The sequence below is a fragment of the Pseudopipra pipra genome, chromosome 3 (genome assembly GCF_036250125.1).
Source record: "Pseudopipra pipra isolate bDixPip1 chromosome 3, bDixPip1.hap1, whole genome shotgun sequence".
Taxonomy (NCBI): domain Eukaryota; kingdom Metazoa; phylum Chordata; class Aves; order Passeriformes; family Pipridae; genus Pseudopipra; species Pseudopipra pipra.
Window position 1 is genome coordinate 5,402,268 of NC_087551.1, and position 16,456 is coordinate 5,418,723.

Below are 16,456 nucleotides of genomic sequence, written 5' to 3' on the forward strand. Positions count from 1 at the left end.
TGGTTTGGGAAGTCCCTGGGCTGCTGGTCTAGAAGTCGGGTGACTCTGCTGGGAACTTGCTGCATCCCTGTCCCTTTTTTCCTGAGGCACTGGAGACAGGAACCTGGCCTACATGACGTTTGGTCTGACCCAGAACAGCTATTCTTGTGTTCTGATGTCCTATTCCACCCTGATCTAACACAGTAGATGTGTGAATGTCTATTTTATACACCAGAGTCAGTGGCACACAGGAAAACAAGATTTCTGACCTAATTTTATATCCTTTGTTTTCATTTCCTATGGCAAAAGCAAAGCGCGTGCCTGTTCTTGGCTATGGTGTCCCATTCCGGAGTGCCTCAGGCTGGGAAGCTGGTGGTATTCGTGCCCCTCACCTTAGAGCTGTGCTCAGACCTCCATCCAACTCCTGCAGATCACTTCCCATTTGAGTTCACAAATCACATCCCAGCAATTCTGGCATTGCCCGTGAGGTGTGTGGTTGCCGAATACTCCTTCCAGCCTCATTCAGCTCCCAAGTTCCAACAGTATTGGTTGTTTCTTTTTGGAGTAATTAACTTTTCTTAGGCTGGTAAACCTTCATTGTGTTTTATCCACAGCGTGGCTGCAGTTTGGTGATACAAGAACCAGTGCCTCTCTTCTTTTTTTTTTTTCCAGTGGGTATTGGTTTAGCTTCCACAGCCTGTATAGATGTTACTCATTCCCAAGTGCCACACATCTCCTCCTCTGGGCCTTTAAATACCCTGCTGTTTGCTGCTACGCTCTGTACCTTTAGGGCAGGTCTGGAGTTGACCTTTCTGTAACAGGTTACTCCACCTGTTTGACTCCAGTGCTTAGGAAATCCAGCGTTCTGGTTCCCACAGTGCTTGTGACTCAGCAGTGTAGCTGCCCTCAAACACAATTACTCGTCCAACAACTTAAAATGCTTTGCAAGCATTAATGAATTAAGCCTCCCAGTGTCTTGAGATGGGGAGTATTACTGATAGGTAAAGCAAGGCAGAGCACGAGTCACGTGGCAGAAGCGCGTTGCAAACCCTCTCCCTCGCAGAAGAAATTTTGACCTCATGGAAGTCAGCGGTGAAATCACTTTATTTAGTCCCGAATTTTTTACCCTTGAAGTCCCGTCTCTTGCTTTTCTCCACCAGGCTCTCAAGGGCAGATCTTTAACCCCTGCACAGCAGCACTGAAACCCGGGCATCTTTTTGAGGTACTAATTTCATTACAGATACAGCAACGTACAAATTGCTTCGTGGGCACAGGGGGCCTGAACTGAGCGGCTTTGAGTAGCCAGAGACTGGTGCACATAAGGTTCCTGCTGCAGGGCTCTGCTTACATGTCCCACAAGCGTGGAGCTGACGTGTCTTCCTTTGTGGCTGGTGAAGAACTTTTAGACGTCTGGCACTCGGCTTCTCACACTGCGTAAAGTTACTTCCTGCTGATCTTCCTATTCCGACATAATTAGATCACATCCACATTAGAAGCCGTTGTGGACATTTAGTTGTGCCAAAGTCCAGAATTACAGGCACTGCTTTTGCTTTGGGCCTGAATCAGTTCCTTAATTTAGAGCTGTTCATTGAAGCCACTGGGAGATTGCCCAGGACTTTGGTGGGACGGGGATCACAGCCTTCAGAGGGAGTGCCTGGCTTACGAGGGTCAGGTGTCGTGAAGTCAATTCTTTGTGTTAGGAAAGTTGTAATTTCCTTTTAAAGCTGGGTGAGTCATTGAGTCGTGGCTGCGAACAATCCCACAGGATTTCCTTAGATTTGTGATACCTGAAGGTAAGCTTGGAATGGCGCCCCTGGAAAAAGTCTTCGTTCAGGGACCTGATCCATCTCATTTTGAAGTCAGTGACTAAACTTTTGTTTACTACTGTGATGCAGATCAAGACAGTTGCATAATCATGGGGGCCTGATCCTGCATCAGGCTCCAGTAAAACAGTTAAAGGGCTACCAGAAAAGACTCTGTTGACAGGTGGAATACGTAGTCATAAAGAATTCATAAAGCTCGACGACCTCATTTCACAGCAAAGAGGATACAGAAGCCCTTTGTTTCTGTAGATTTTTATAAAAGCAGTTTTGCTCCTCGAAATTACGCATTAAAATTAATTTGCTGTAGCTTTAGGTATAATTCTGGCCACACTGAGTGAAAGAGGGAAAATTTCATCCACTTGGATAGTCCTTTATCTGGGAGTTAAGCTTCCCTGCTGCAAGGAGAAGGACATATCGCTGCAGTCAATCACGGATGAGTGAGCTTTTAGATAAGGCCTTTCCTATAATACACCCACAACACTTCATTTTCCTCTTGCAGCACCGGGACTGACCTCCCCACTTGGATGAGTGTCATGGATGCAGAGATAGGGACCGTGCCGTGCTGCTTGGCTGACACGCATTTCGGAGCAACACATTCCAGCAGATGAACCCATTTGCACAGTTGAGTGATCTAAACTTAGAAAGCTAATTTCTCTAATTACAAAGTGAGACTGAACTCCTGTAAAGCTTTTCATCACCTGAGTGGAATGGGAATTGCGCTTCCATAATCATTTAATGTTTAGAAACTAATTAGGAAGCTCTTCGTGGGGAGGCCACACCCCACGTTAGGCTGTTTCACAAATGGATCAGGAGGGAAAACTGCCTCTGCTGAGAAAGTTGAGCAAGTGGCAGAGGTGAGGAGAAAGAGCACAGTTTACCCAATGCTACTTCCATAAAAGCTTCCATTTCTTCCAAGTCAGGCAATTTCTTAAAGCTGTATCTCCAGGCAAGCTTTTCAAACGTGACAAAAGATTTTGGAGAAGATGTTTTAGTGACCAGATACCCAAATCCAGTTTGCTGCTACAAGCACTTACCTCTTTCCCTGGAGTGTGTTGCTTGAACTAAGATTTCATAGCTGTGTTGTGTTTATTGTGCATGTGTGTTTTATCACTTAGGAATTCCCACCTTAGTTTTTCTGTATATTAGGTCCCAGGAATTAAGGTGAGGCACTAAATCTCTTTGAGAAGACACTCTGAGAACAATAATTAAAAAAAAAAGACTCTGGGGTACTCAGAAATTACTGCATTCAGAACCATTAAAGTCCCTGAAAGAGTTAAAGTTGTAGAGCCAAAAAATACATCTATTGTAGAGCTTTTAAGTTCTATCCAGCTGTAATTAAGTGAATCCATAACACTATTGCTTTCTGTCGCAGCTTAAAATTGAGAGCTTACTCCATTCCAGAGAACAGTGCTGTTTCTCCTTCAGCTTCCTTTATTTGTATGCACATAAAACCTGCTTTCTGCTTGTTTCTCTGTTAACCCTTCAAGGATTGGATGCCTCCCCATTAACCTGGCTTTGTCCTTCACTTATCCTCCCCAGTGGTGGGGTTCCTGTGCACCGGTGATTTGATCTCAAATCCCTGCTTTCTAAAAACAGGGGAGAGCTGAGACTGCAGTTTAAGGTCTGAGCAGGGGTACAGCTTATCAAGCTGGAGTAGCTTCCAGTAGGTGCAAATACTGTGACACTGAGCAGTGCTGGCACTTCTGTCACAGACAAGATGACACTTTCCTTTGATAAGCAGCAACCTCAGCTATTCCTGTCAGTCCTGGAAGAAGCTGCAGTGAAACCTGGGCTGAGCCCTGTCTCCAGTGAACAACGGGTGCTTCCAACAGAGGTCCAAGTTTCCAGCGGGGTTCCCCTCACAGCTTTCTGCAAAGGTGCTTCTTTGAGTCCATTTTTTTTTTCAGTAAGTGCTCAGACCAAGGTTCATTTTCTTGTCATGGCAGCATCAAAATGCCTGAAGTCTTCTTTTCATGCAGATCTTTTCCTCGTCATTAATTGCATGTAAGAGTGTGTGTTCAATACATTCCCAATCACAAACTATCCTGAGGGTGCAAGACTGAAGTACACAGGGGTGTCATTTAGCTAAGGAAATGACTAAAACGAACAGATTAGCGCATTTAAATTTGAGTGTACAGTATATAACTTCTTGCCTTTGCCTGCCATTATTCCATGGCTGATCTAATATTCTGGGCCTTGATTTTACTTGTTCCTCTGGGGGAGATATAGAGGGAGTTGCTTCGTTTGGCCTGAAGAAACATTTGGAGACATTAAAGATGCTAAAATCCAGATTCAGCCCGAAATATAAATGTGCCTAAATCAAGGAACAAAAAACTTTCAGTTAGGGATGTGTATCAACATCCATAGTTAATCACTTGAGACTCTCCAAGTCCCACTCTGGAGGTAGCTATGGAAAAAGTGCCTGCAGCTTCTAGCAGGGCAGTGGGAACAAGGGTAAATGAGAAGGAATGCAGTAGGAATAGGCTTGGGGCCCCATGGAGAGGTGGCAAATAGAGGGCCTTACTCTTGGGGGTATGAGCAAAACACCCTGTCACCCTGCCTCTCTGGTTAAAGGTTTGTCTTTGCTCTTTCCACAGTACCTGGAGGGTGTTACATTCCTGCCTCCCTGACACCTGTTTTCTCTCACAGCATTTTCAAACACCCTGGAGATGATTTGCTCTTCGATTGCTCCTGACGTCAGGCTGTGAGTCATGGACCACTCCATGTGTGGTGAAGGACATCCCCGACCTGTGGCACTGGGGCAGCTTGGTGAAGACCCAAAAGAAAAAGAGCCTGACTGTAGAACTGGACCCTTAAAACCAACTGATTTCTTTGAAGGTAATGGCATTACCCAGTGTGCATCAGCTTTATGTCTGAAAGGAGCAATAGACTCTCGCAGATCCACAATCTGTGTGTTGCCTCGAATTGCTGGGGGGAGTTTATATATATTTAATGATGATTTTTTTTTTACTGTGGCAGAGGGGAACGAATCGGGATCTGCCACAACTTGAATAGGAGCAATTCCACACCTGTCCCTTTAACTGCACGTTTGTGGTTGGGTGCCTTTTATTGTCCTGCCTCCTCTGGGGCTCTGTGTGTGTGTGTTTGTGTGTGTGTGTAAGGATTTCCCAGCCTAGCGGGTGACCCCTCATCTTGCTACTCCAAGCAGTGGCTTTCCTCCCCTCCTTTCTTTGCAATATTTATTGGAAGCACGTGCTAAGGAATCTGTGAGCCTGGGATGCTAATGAGTGCATGGCACAGAGCAGAGCAGGGCAGCAGATGCAAAGGGCCAGGCACGTTTCCTAATGAGGGAGTCTCGAGACCCATCTGTTGAGTCTCGTGGGCCCTCAATGAAGTTTGCTGCACAAGGTTGCCAGTGGAGGGTTGTTTTTTTTTTTCCCCCTAATGCTTTTGGTTCTCAACAAGTGCAATCCTGTATAGAGCAGCATGTCATGGGGTTAGGTTTTGTTGTTACTAGCAGATAATGTGACTTTGAAAAGAACGCCCCTGCCCCAGCTGAAAGGAGGATAACCCTCCTCTACCCCCTTCCTTCCCATCCTTCTTGCTCGGATCAATAACAGGTCCCCAGGCACAAAGCCTGCATTCTTTTATTCTCAAATTAGAGCAGCTGCAGCAGCAACACCACAGCTCATTGGAAACCTATTAGCTTTTGAAAGACTTAATCCAGTTTGAAAATAACTAGTGTTTCTCAATCCTTCACGCACCCATTCCTGTAAGAGGCAATAATCTTAGGATGCATTGAGGGTGGACTGGGCTTATTATTATAACCTGCATCTCTCTCGGTGTCCCAAAGGGGCAACAAAGAAGGCAAAATGTCCTTTTCCCAGCTTCACAGGGCCTAAGAACATTGGATTTGCTCTGCCATATCACACCCTATCACTGAGGTCTGCCGCCTCCCATCCTGCCTTCAATGGTGACCGAAATCGTGGGATTCACTCTCCAATTTCATAGTTTTTAAGGCCAGAAGGGACTATTATGATAATCTATTTGACCTCCTGCACAACACAGACATTAGAATTTCATCCTAGGTGGGATAAAAGCTGGGAGCAGCTGCATTCTTTGATGCTGCTCTGCTGGGCAGCAGTGGAAATGTGGGGGATTTTGGGGGGTACTTTTTCTACAAGGGGAATTTGTTCTTTTAAGCACGTGAAGCACAGAGCTTTGCAAATGGGAGCCTTGTGCAAACTCAGCAAATGCCTTGCTTTGGACTTAGGAGACCTGATTTTAGGTAGAAAGGGGTTTCTCCCGTCTGTGTTTCTTGTTTAGCTTTTCTGTCACCCCTTTACTGAGGCTCTCCCTGCAGCAGCCCTGTGAGCTAATTACTCCCATTTTAAAGGTGAGAGTCTGAACTTCAGCAATTGCTCTGCCCTTCAGAGACTTTTAGGTCATAAATGCCTTGTGAAGACCACAGCAATGGGGAAATAAAGTTTTCGTGAGCAGGATCCTGTCTCCTGCCCCAAGTCACACTGGAAATCTGCAGATGATCAGGGAGCTTCTTTTCCCATTTTTTTGAGTTCCAGCCTACTGTGTTTGCTGGGACACCTTTCTCTGCTCAGACTTTTCCTGTACTGTGCCAGTCCTAAACCTTTCCTTCATGTGCTGCCAACTGCTATTGTTAGTTTTGGTACAAATATTTTGCCAGAGGTAAGTGGGGTGGGACCACCAGCTGACTTCCCAAAGGCCACTGAACAGCAACAGCTTTTGATTTCTGCTGACCTGGACCAGATTCAGTGTGGTGACCTAGAGCTAAGGGGCTCAGGATCTCATTACTAATCCCTTGAGCTAGCCAATTCCTTCCACCAAGTCAATGTTTTCTAAAGTGTTAAAAGACTTTTCCTGCCTGCCTGCCCATTAAATCCTGCTCTCCTGTCCCTGTCCTTGGATCAGCCTAATCACTGAAGTGGATCAGTTGGAAGCCTTAAGGGTGCAAGCTGTGGGCCTGGCAGTGCAGAAGATGGCAGGCAGCACAGCTGAGGCAGCCACTGCTTTGGGGTGACCCTCATGTGCTGCTTTTGTAGTGCACTGCCAGCTGGGATATGGGGTGTTTTGCTGCTTTTAGCTTTCACAATTTGTATATGTTTCTAGATACTTTAAGTATAGAAAAAAAAAGAAACCAAGTGTTTTCCTGGATCATCCCTTGGCATTGCTTTTTGGATGCCTCAGGTAATAATAATTCTTTTCTGGGTTATTTTAATCTTCTCACTTCCTTAGATGGATCACAGAAAGAAACACATAGAGCACCGTCACTGTGTTCTAATGTATCTTTACTATTAAAACCTTATCTTTTAAAGATAGAGAGAAATGTGTTTCAAGAGAGCATGTGGAGAAAACCACTATGTTTTACATTAAAAGCTGCACTGGCCTCATCCACATGCACTTAGCAGGAAACAGCTTCCATTTGCTCTATTTTAGATTGAATACAGAGTAGTTTACAAGTTCTATATATGTAAAATATACATATATTTTACATATATATATATGTGCAAATATGAAGGAGCTTCCAGCAAAGCTTCTTCATAATTAATATCTGCTTACAAGGGTGGGTATATACATTGCACATGCACATACATTGCTCCATGTGTTTGCTTTTATCCCCCCTTACACATATACATATTTATTTGGAAAAGGGAAGTTATTCTCAGATGTTTCAGTTACTCATCCTTGATAACTGTTTCCTTAATATTTGCTCTGGTGAAGTGGCCGTAGCTGTGTTTTTGTAAGGAATGTTTTTCTCCTTGCAAAGTAGGAACACTTTCCCCCACTGCTTGTGCAGCTCTACATGTGGCAGTACCTGTGTGTGCACATGCACTCAAATACTAATTTCCCTCACCATTTTTTTCTAAAAACAAAACTTAATCATAGAGAGCACGTCTGCCTTTGACTGCATTTGATAGGCCAGGCTGCAGGTGAGAAGAGGATGAATCTCCAGGTTCTGCCCTCATATAAAAGCAGTTGGGTATCTATTGAGCACTAAGCACATTTGCCCTTACTTTTGGTCAGTGGATGAGGATGCTCTAATTCTAGGCTGTCTCATTAAGAATTGTCCCACAACAGGTAATTAGCCTCCAGAATCATAGGTTGCTTCATTCCAGTACTGGTGATGTCAGTTCATGCTCTGTTACCACTTGAAACTAAGTTCTTAATGTGGAGCTTGACATGAAGGCCTGTGTCTGGCAAAGACACAGGAGCAAAATCTCACAGTGTCCTTCCTCTTGCCAGTGCTTTGTTTATCTGAATTGTTTCCCAAGTTAACTCCTGTGGCCTAACCCCATAGAAGAGAAGATCTAATCTCTAATTGTCCTCTGGGACCATTCCTGCAAGGTCCTTGAAGAATATATCCTGTTTCCCAGTCAAAGAGTCAATCCAAGGATGTGTCCCGTCTTCTCTTCTCATTTGAAGATTGTTTACCTGTTATTTATGAACTGTGTTTTGTCTATGGACTATTCCTACTGTGGGGGCATTGTGATGCTTCTTAGAGAAGGAGGAAGGATTAAAATGGCCCAGACTTTATGTTCAACATCACATATTGCCTGCAGAAGGATTTAGAGTCATATACACAAACACCCCAAAGCCCAGCCAACCCTTGGAGGATGCAGGAATTCTGCCATGAAGACAGATTGAGTCTGTAATAAAGAAATACTGAGAGAATTCTTAATTATGTGCTCTGATGGTGTTTCAGAGCAGCATGGTACATGTTGTTGGGTATCAGATGTAGAATAAAATATCGACCGTTTCAGGATGGTGCTAAAATCAAAGCAATTCAAGGATCAAATTATGCCTGAGTGTCAATATTCCAACTCAGCTGTAGCAAACTGAATGCTCTCGTTTATGCCAGCTAGAATTACAGTTTGGGCATTTTATTAAAGCATGAAGAGGTCACTTATTGTTCAAAGAGGGTTTTCCTGAAAGGAAGGCAACCAGTGCTGAAGAGCTGAAAGCACCGAGCTGTGTTCATTTGGATTAAAAATAGGTGTTTTGGGCCAGCAGAGCTTCAAAATAAGCAAATTCTCAAACCAAACAGTTTTCCTTTTGGTAGCCGAAAAGGAAACCGCACATCCAGGAGGAATGTAGATCAAAGCAAGCTCTGCAAATGATGCAGAAACACATAAAATAACAAACAAGGCTGGTGGGAAGAGGGGAGCTTTTGTAAGTAGATAGGTCTGTTCATGTTACACTGAAACCAAAGGCAAGATTGCTAAAGAAGATACTGGAGAGGGGTATATAAGGCTATACATTTTTCTCCTCAGAGGAATTTTTCCAGCCTGTTTTTGCATTTCCATTGTGTTTGCAAAGTAACATATAAGGGGCATACTCAGCACCAGATCTCACTGATACCAACTTTTGCCTCTTATCTCTTACTTTCTTTCTCTCTCTGGTTTCCCTGAGCCTCCCTCTGCCTAAGTTGCAGCAAAACATGTTTGTTTTACTGCTTGCCCATAATGCTGTTAAAGCACATCATCCAGTCATTTTCCATAACTAAACTTTCAGTATTTAGGTAGTTTAACTTTCGTACTTTGTTCATACTTGTAGAACAAAACAATTCAGAATGTTTGTAGTATTAGCTGTTTGAATTGGAATTCATTTGTTTAGTGTGTTATTTATGAGAATACAAATCTACCTCAGAACAGTTTTTAAGGGAAAATATAATACTGCTAGATATTTTTAAACTTGTTGCTTTACTTATACTGAAGTGAATATGTTGCTGCAATGATTAATTGTAAATATTGAATTGATAAGGATTTAGTAATTGTTGCAGTGAAGTCACTCTTTAGCTTAATGACTTGTCCAGTCCTTTCCTGAATGCATCTTCATGAAGTGATGGGCATGTAATTCCTGAACTCCTCAGGGTCTTGATCCACAGAATTCTCTACACAAGAGGATGGACCTTGCAGAAGGGAGAAGGGTCTTTTGTCCAACAATGGGATTTTGGGGATAACTGTATTCCCTCCTGTGGGTCCTGCAGACCTCTCCTTTTCTCCTTTGTCCTACTGACTCCTTCCATGTGCCTCTCCAGCTGGCCTGTACCTCACCTTTGGCAGGAAACAACCCTTTTCTTGTGCAGAAAGAAGGTAATTTATTTCCTCTAGCCAACAAGTGGAAAGGCAACACTTCTTTATAAGCCACGTTTCTTCACATAGAACTGAATGTGGCTCTTACCTCTCATCCCCTCTCTCTTACTCCTGCACCTTTTGGAAGCACCCTGGTCCATACTGCTGGAGTAGAACGTGTTCCCAGGGCTCTGTAGATTCAAGGACAGGACACAAGCTGGATTGACACTGTCAGGTCACAGGATAATATGCATTGCACCTTCTCATCTTCCCCTGGTCTGTGCCTGCTCCTTGTGTGGAGGACAGGGGACTGTAGGAATGCTGCTCTTCTGAACTGTCAATGGGATAGCTTGGATTGGGTGGAAAACAATGCTTTCCCACTGTACCAACAGAGATTTCCTCCAGCATTTTTTTATTTCTCTGGGACTCTGGAATTGTTTGCCGGTTCTTTGAACTTTTTTTTAACGTGGCCACTTTTAGCCTAAATGGAGACCAGTGAAAGTTTGAGCTCTGTATCCTGGGAAGCTCCTCTCTGTGTGAGCACTGGGCCAGTCAATAGGCTCCAAGTGCAGGGCTGTTAGACAAAGGGACAGCCTGCAGCAAAAGGGATGTTTGTACTGTGGCCAGAGTAGGCTTCCTTAAAAATAATAGCCAAGGGTAAACACTATCAATTCCCAAGTTAGATGCTTGGAAAAATCCACCATCCCGTTTGCTAAGCCATTAGGAAGGGAAATAGGACTTGACAGTTCTCTCTGCTGTGATTCTAAGCATGTTGTTTCCCTGAGAAAGAGGGCCTGTGTTGCTGTCAGTGCTCTGCAGTCACTGGTGGCAAGGGATTGGGAAGATTTGCTGCTGCACAGAAGTTTGTGCATGGCTTGGTTTTAGGTTGTTTCAAACTATCCACATCAAGTGACAAAATACAAAGCTGTCAGGCCTGACCTGGGAAAATAGAGCTGGCATTCCAAAAGGGGTATCTCCATACAGTGGCTTCTGTTTTTCTACTCAAACATGGTCTTTATTTTGGGGATTTCAGGTAGCAAAAAATGGGGGGCTGGAGGGTTGTTAAAAGAGGATTATCACAATCCCAACCTAACTTTGCTAAGGGAAACTTGCTATTAGAGGAAGATTTTTGGGAAATTTATTTCCAAGGCGATGCCTTCCAAAAGCAGAATGGATTTGCATGTGTGACCTGCTTCATTTTTGGTAGATAAATGGCCAGCAGATCTGAAATTCAGTCAGCACTCTGCATCCAGTGGCTAGCTGGGTGATCCTCATCACCAGAGGAGAAGATGCTGGGCTTGCAGAATTTGGGAAGTTCATTGGTGGTAGAAAGGTTGAAGAGATCTTGATGAAAGGCATGGAGTAGACCAGCTCTAAAGCAGGCTGGACAACTTCTGGGCAATTTTATACAGAGTATTTTGAAGTTCCTAGAAAATCTCTCATTGAGTCCAAGAGGTTTTATCCTGTCCCACAGTGTTTAGCTGGCCTCAGATGTATGGGAAGTCATCTTGGAATCTTTTTAAGACAGCAAACAAACAGCTCCCAGTATGATTGTGGTGGTTGTGCTTTGCACTGATAACTGGTGTCAGAAATCAGCTATATTAATTGGGAGAAAATACCTAGTCCATAAAACTGAGTTTAAGCAATTGGGACAGCAAAATGGCACAGAGACATAAAGTGAATTCAAGTGAGTGAGAAAACCTGCCTAGGAACAAGCACTTAGCCCAGACCCTACACAAAAACAACCCAGGCAGGAAATGAAATATATACTTCAACATGAAACAGAAGACATCAGTTGTCTGAGCTTCTTTTGCTGAAGTACCTTGCTGTGTGCAAGGCTTTCAAGGCTGGTCTTTCATTCTGGTGACTCAAAGAGTGTTGATAAACATAGTTTGAAAACTGATCTAAAAGGACCTGTGGGGGTCTTTATTTTACACATTTTTTGTCAGGACCCAGCTTTCTAAATCACATGATTAAATATTTGATAACTTTGACCACAGTTAAAACTGATTAGTCTTTAATTCAAGGTTTTCAAAAAAGTAAATAAACAGTTTACCCCATACTTAGAGAAGCTCAAAAGCCTGTAAAGAAGATCCTTAAACATTAGGACCAGCTGCTTTTACATAACTGTTAATTCAGCTATTGCTTTTATTGCAGTGTGGTTCCTTCACAGTATCTCTTACACTTAGCTATGTCAGCACAAGAGTTGTGTTCTCACTCAAAACAGTCATTGGCTTTTTGGCAACAAAAAGCTGTAATCACAATAATTTTTGTATAAGCAGCACTTTCACAATTCAAGTCCCGCATTCAAGAGATTTCTAACAACTCTGAGCTGGAAAGGGACAGTTTTTAAACAAGGAAAATGCTGTTAGTATCACAATATTCTAGAGAAGTCAGTGACATAGGAAGGAAAGCATGGCCAGTGTCATGCCAGATAAGATATCCAGTTCTATAGCATCGGTTGGTATTGGTCAGTATAAGGAGCAAAGAAATTAAAAAGCAATACATTATTTGCCTGAATGAAAAAATATCCATTCATTATCGTTAGTCTTTTGGATCAGCATCACAGGGCTCGATAACCCTGTGGTTGTAACTTGTCATAAATAACACTAATTCATTTTGAAACGCAGCATTTGTGGTTTCTTGGTTGGTTTTCTGGCAGAGACTTCCACGGATTAATTATTCATATTGAGACTTCTCTTAAATCACTTTTACATATTATCTTTCTCCTTCATTGGCAGAACCTTTGTCTGATGTTGGGAGAGAGGCTGAAGAGGACACAGCTCACATGCTGAGTGTTTGATCTGCTATGTACATCTCTGCGTGTAACTCTCATATCATTTTCTTTAATAATGATAATCAGTGTGTTTCCAGCCTGTTTTTCCCAGACATTTCTTTAACCTTCCTGGGCACTTCACTTGCCAATCTCCAGACCCCTCTTCTTTCTGCTCTCTTCTCTCCTTCCTGTGGGTTCAGTATTTCGGACGAGGAACTTACATAGGGACACTATTGTAATAAGGGAGTAATAAAATTTATGCTAAATGCCCACATATTACAAACAACTGTCTAGACAAGATTTTACAACACTTATCTCATCCATGGCTCTTATTTTTTAGGTTTTAGGCTATCAAAGTGGAAATACATTGAATCCTGCTGCTAAGAAAGCAATGGCTTGGCTAAGCCAGGAAGGCATTATCTGCTTTTACTGCTTAAAAATCATGGCTGAGTGAAAAATAAAGGTATTTAAATGACAGGAGTGTGACTTTTCAGCCTGATCTTTCACATTGCTGCTGGAGGTCAGTTCACAGTGAGTCATAGCATGGTGGTACTGGAAATCTGTTGGTTCAGGGCCTGTGGTCTTCCTACAGGATGATCACATTACAATTTTCAAGTCTCCTGTGTGTTTTGGGTGTCTTTAATTCTGGAGGACGTGTTTTAGGAAGGCTTTCACTCTCCATATTGCAGAGTGTCTTGCTGCTGACACTGAGCACCAGGCAGTGTCAATGGCTCATTTCAAGGGATCTTGGTCTGTGGTGAAAAGAACAGGAACAAGTCCAGGACACACAGAACAACTGGCTTTTGTTTGCTGAGTCAAAGCTGTAAAACCATGGAGGGAGCAAAAGCTGAAATCAAGGGACACAGAAATAATGGAGTGGGGATGGAAAAGGAGAATCAGCGTTTGAGGGTTCTCCTGTATGAAGCAGAGATTTGGGGTCCAGCAATGGGGGAAAGACACAAGTCATTCTTCCAAAACTGCCCGATGCAAGGACCTCTTGCTTTAAGTTTGGATTTGGGGCTCTTGGAGGGGAAAAGATTATTTATCCGCAAGAATTCCCCAACACCTTCCCTCCCTCTCAACTTTCAGCCTGGTTCATCAAAGCCAAAAAGTAGCTTTACATGATGAGAAATATACTCTCAGACTGCCTTGCTGAAGGCAGAGTCCTCCCTTGTAAGATGCAGGGAAAGCTTCCTTAAATTTTATTTAAAAAAAAAAAAAAAATGCTTTCAGCGTTCCTGGTGGGGACTTCCCACTCCTTGGAAGCTACTGCTTCCCTGAAAAACCTTTGGTCTTTTAGAGCATTTTAAAACAGATACTCTTAGGAAATGCTGTATTGCTGTGGGGCATCTGGCTTGTAATCAGTCAATCCTTTCAGAGCAACTCTTCCGTCATGACACCGACCCAGAGCATGCCTGGTGTGGTCCTGGGGAGCCATGTGCCTTATATGTCCATTGCAACTTGCAGGAGGTCAAGTAGGGGGAAGCCAAAGGATTTGTGCAAATGGTGGAGCCAAGCAGAAGGTCAGGGATGGCATTTTGTGGCCATGGGAAAGAGACAGCTCCTTCTCCTGGGTCGGGATGAGTCTCCGTCAGTGCCGAGTCTCAAAGAATCATGGGGCTTCCAGGGCTGGCACCCAGTGTTCTTAATTTTGTGGTGAATAAGAGCCCTGAAAGCACATAATTTAACCCTCCTGAAGATAATTGTTGAAATAAATCATCCTCTTGTTTAAAGAGTAAATCTTCAGCAAGTTTCAAGAGAGCCCACAGCACTGCTGATTTTAATCATTGCTCTGCATAGGGAAGTGTCTCTACTGCTCAGTGTTTCCAAACCAGCACTGCTGCTATTAAAAAGTCAGGCCTGGATTTAGAAGCTGTCACAACTCAAACTAAACCTTTTTTTGAGGGGGATTCCTGAAATCCCAGCTGAAAGAGAAGAGGGCTGGTGAGCAGAGAGCCTGCTTTCCTCTCCGGGTTTAAGTAACCAGGAATTCTGCAGTGCCCTTTGGTGCCTCAGTTTCCATGTCCAAACGTGGGGGCCTGTAGCCAAAACTCTGCAGTGCATTGCCATTCTGGAGGGGAGAAACGCTTCAGGAAACATGGGTATTTTTGTTTTTCTGGTGTTGATGGGATGTTGCTGGAATAGGGGTTGTGTATGACAGGAAATGTGCCGTGGTGTGTCAGACTGTACCACAGAGAGCAGTTCCAGTCAACCACGGGTGATTTTCACTCCACTTCCCTGTGGTCACCCAGTGGGCTCCACAGGGCTCTGCTGGGCAGTTGCTTTTCTACAGCATGTCCTGCTTTGGCTGAAATTTTTCAGGGTTTGGCTGGTCCACAAGGGATTTTTTTTAGGGGTGTGAAAAGGATGGGTTTGGGGGAAACGCATTCGAGCAAAGTAGAAATTACAGTGGTCAGCTGAGGTCTGGAGAGCTGTGCTTCCTAAACCTCCCTGGCCTTCCTCTGGGAGCTGGGCTGTGGCAGAGATGGTTCACTGCAGAGGCAGGATGTGGGCTGGAATGACTAGCCAAGGTGTTCCAACCATGGGTGAGGTAGGGCTTGGATACACTACAGCTTCTTTTGAGGCTGGAGTGTTCAATTAGCACTTGGCAGCTCAGTTGCTCTATGACAGCACTCTCCATTCCCTGGCTGTCTGGTTAAAGGGAGTCCTTCTGCTAATTTATGATACTTAAGTTAAATAGCAGAGAATTTGGGTCATTTGTACATGAATCCATGATGGATTTCAGGCAGGTTCCTGCTACTTACCTGTTTTTTTCCTGACCACTAGTTGGAACACCAGAGAAAGTTGATCTTGTATTCTCTCGTATTTTTGTTATTTTTTTCCTTTTCTTGGAGAGCACTTGGAGATTTTGTTTCTGGAGTTTTTTGGGGGTAGTGGACACTGCTGTGGTCTTCTAATCCCATTTCTCCTTGTCTTCCAAACCGAGAAGTCCTTACTGCTCTTCTGAAGTTGATTGTAGTGCTAAAAATTAAATTCATACAGCTTTTGGCACAGCACCATTTGAGCAATTTTAAGTTGTTGGGATTTAATTCACTGTGCCATTTAAGCTACTTTGAAGAAGAAGAGATACATTTTATTTTGGTTGTATTTTATATGAAATGTGTGGAGTTATTGGAACCAGATATATTAACTTTGTGCTAGGCTGATGTACACCAGTTAAAAATGTATCCCCTGGCATATGGAATCAAAAGCTGAGGGTTTTCTCAGGCACAAATGCCCCCCAGCCCCCTGGATTCAAGGTACCTCAGCCCCTGGGTTTGTTACTGTGTCTAATAGATATGAAAACACTGGGTTCCAGTGCCACTTCCATCAAGTCATCCATTTTAGAGGTCTTAGAACTTGCTTTTGTGTGAAGCAAAATATTTGTCACATGTTATTAGAAAGGACCTTACTGTGGTTTGTTAAATTGTTAAATATCATAGAATCAAAGAATGATTTGGGTTGGGAGGGGGCCTTTAAAGGTCACCCAGTGCAACTCCCCTGCAATGAGCAGGGACAGCTTCCACCAGCCCAGGCTGCTCAGAGCCCCATCCAGCCTCACCCAGAATGTTTCCAGGGCTGGAGCATCCACAGCCTCCCTGGACAACCTGTGCCAGTGTTTCACTGCCCTCATTTTTAAAGATGTCTTCCTTATATCTGGTCCAAATGTGTCCTCTTTTAGTTTATATGCAAGTGAGGGATATGTTTAGCTCCAAAAGTGGGATGGGTGTATGTCAGGAATCATTCTGTCACGTCTGAGTTATAATAGCATACAGAAATCATACACGTATCATGTCATAAGCACAAGG

General features: G+C 43.6%; 1 long non-coding RNA gene across 1 annotated transcript in view; it reads left to right on the forward strand.

Annotated features, from left to right (window-relative positions):
- Positions 1-1,183: 1,183 nt before the first annotated feature.
- Positions 1,184-16,456, forward strand: part of LOC135410782 (uncharacterized) — a 34,300-nt gene continuing 19,027 nt past the window's right edge. Inside the window, exons 1-2 of the long non-coding RNA XR_010428874.1 lie at positions 1,184-2,423; positions 4,452-4,640. This is a non-coding gene — a long non-coding RNA (uncharacterized LOC135410782). The remainder of the gene's footprint in view (positions 2,424-4,451; positions 4,641-16,456) is intronic.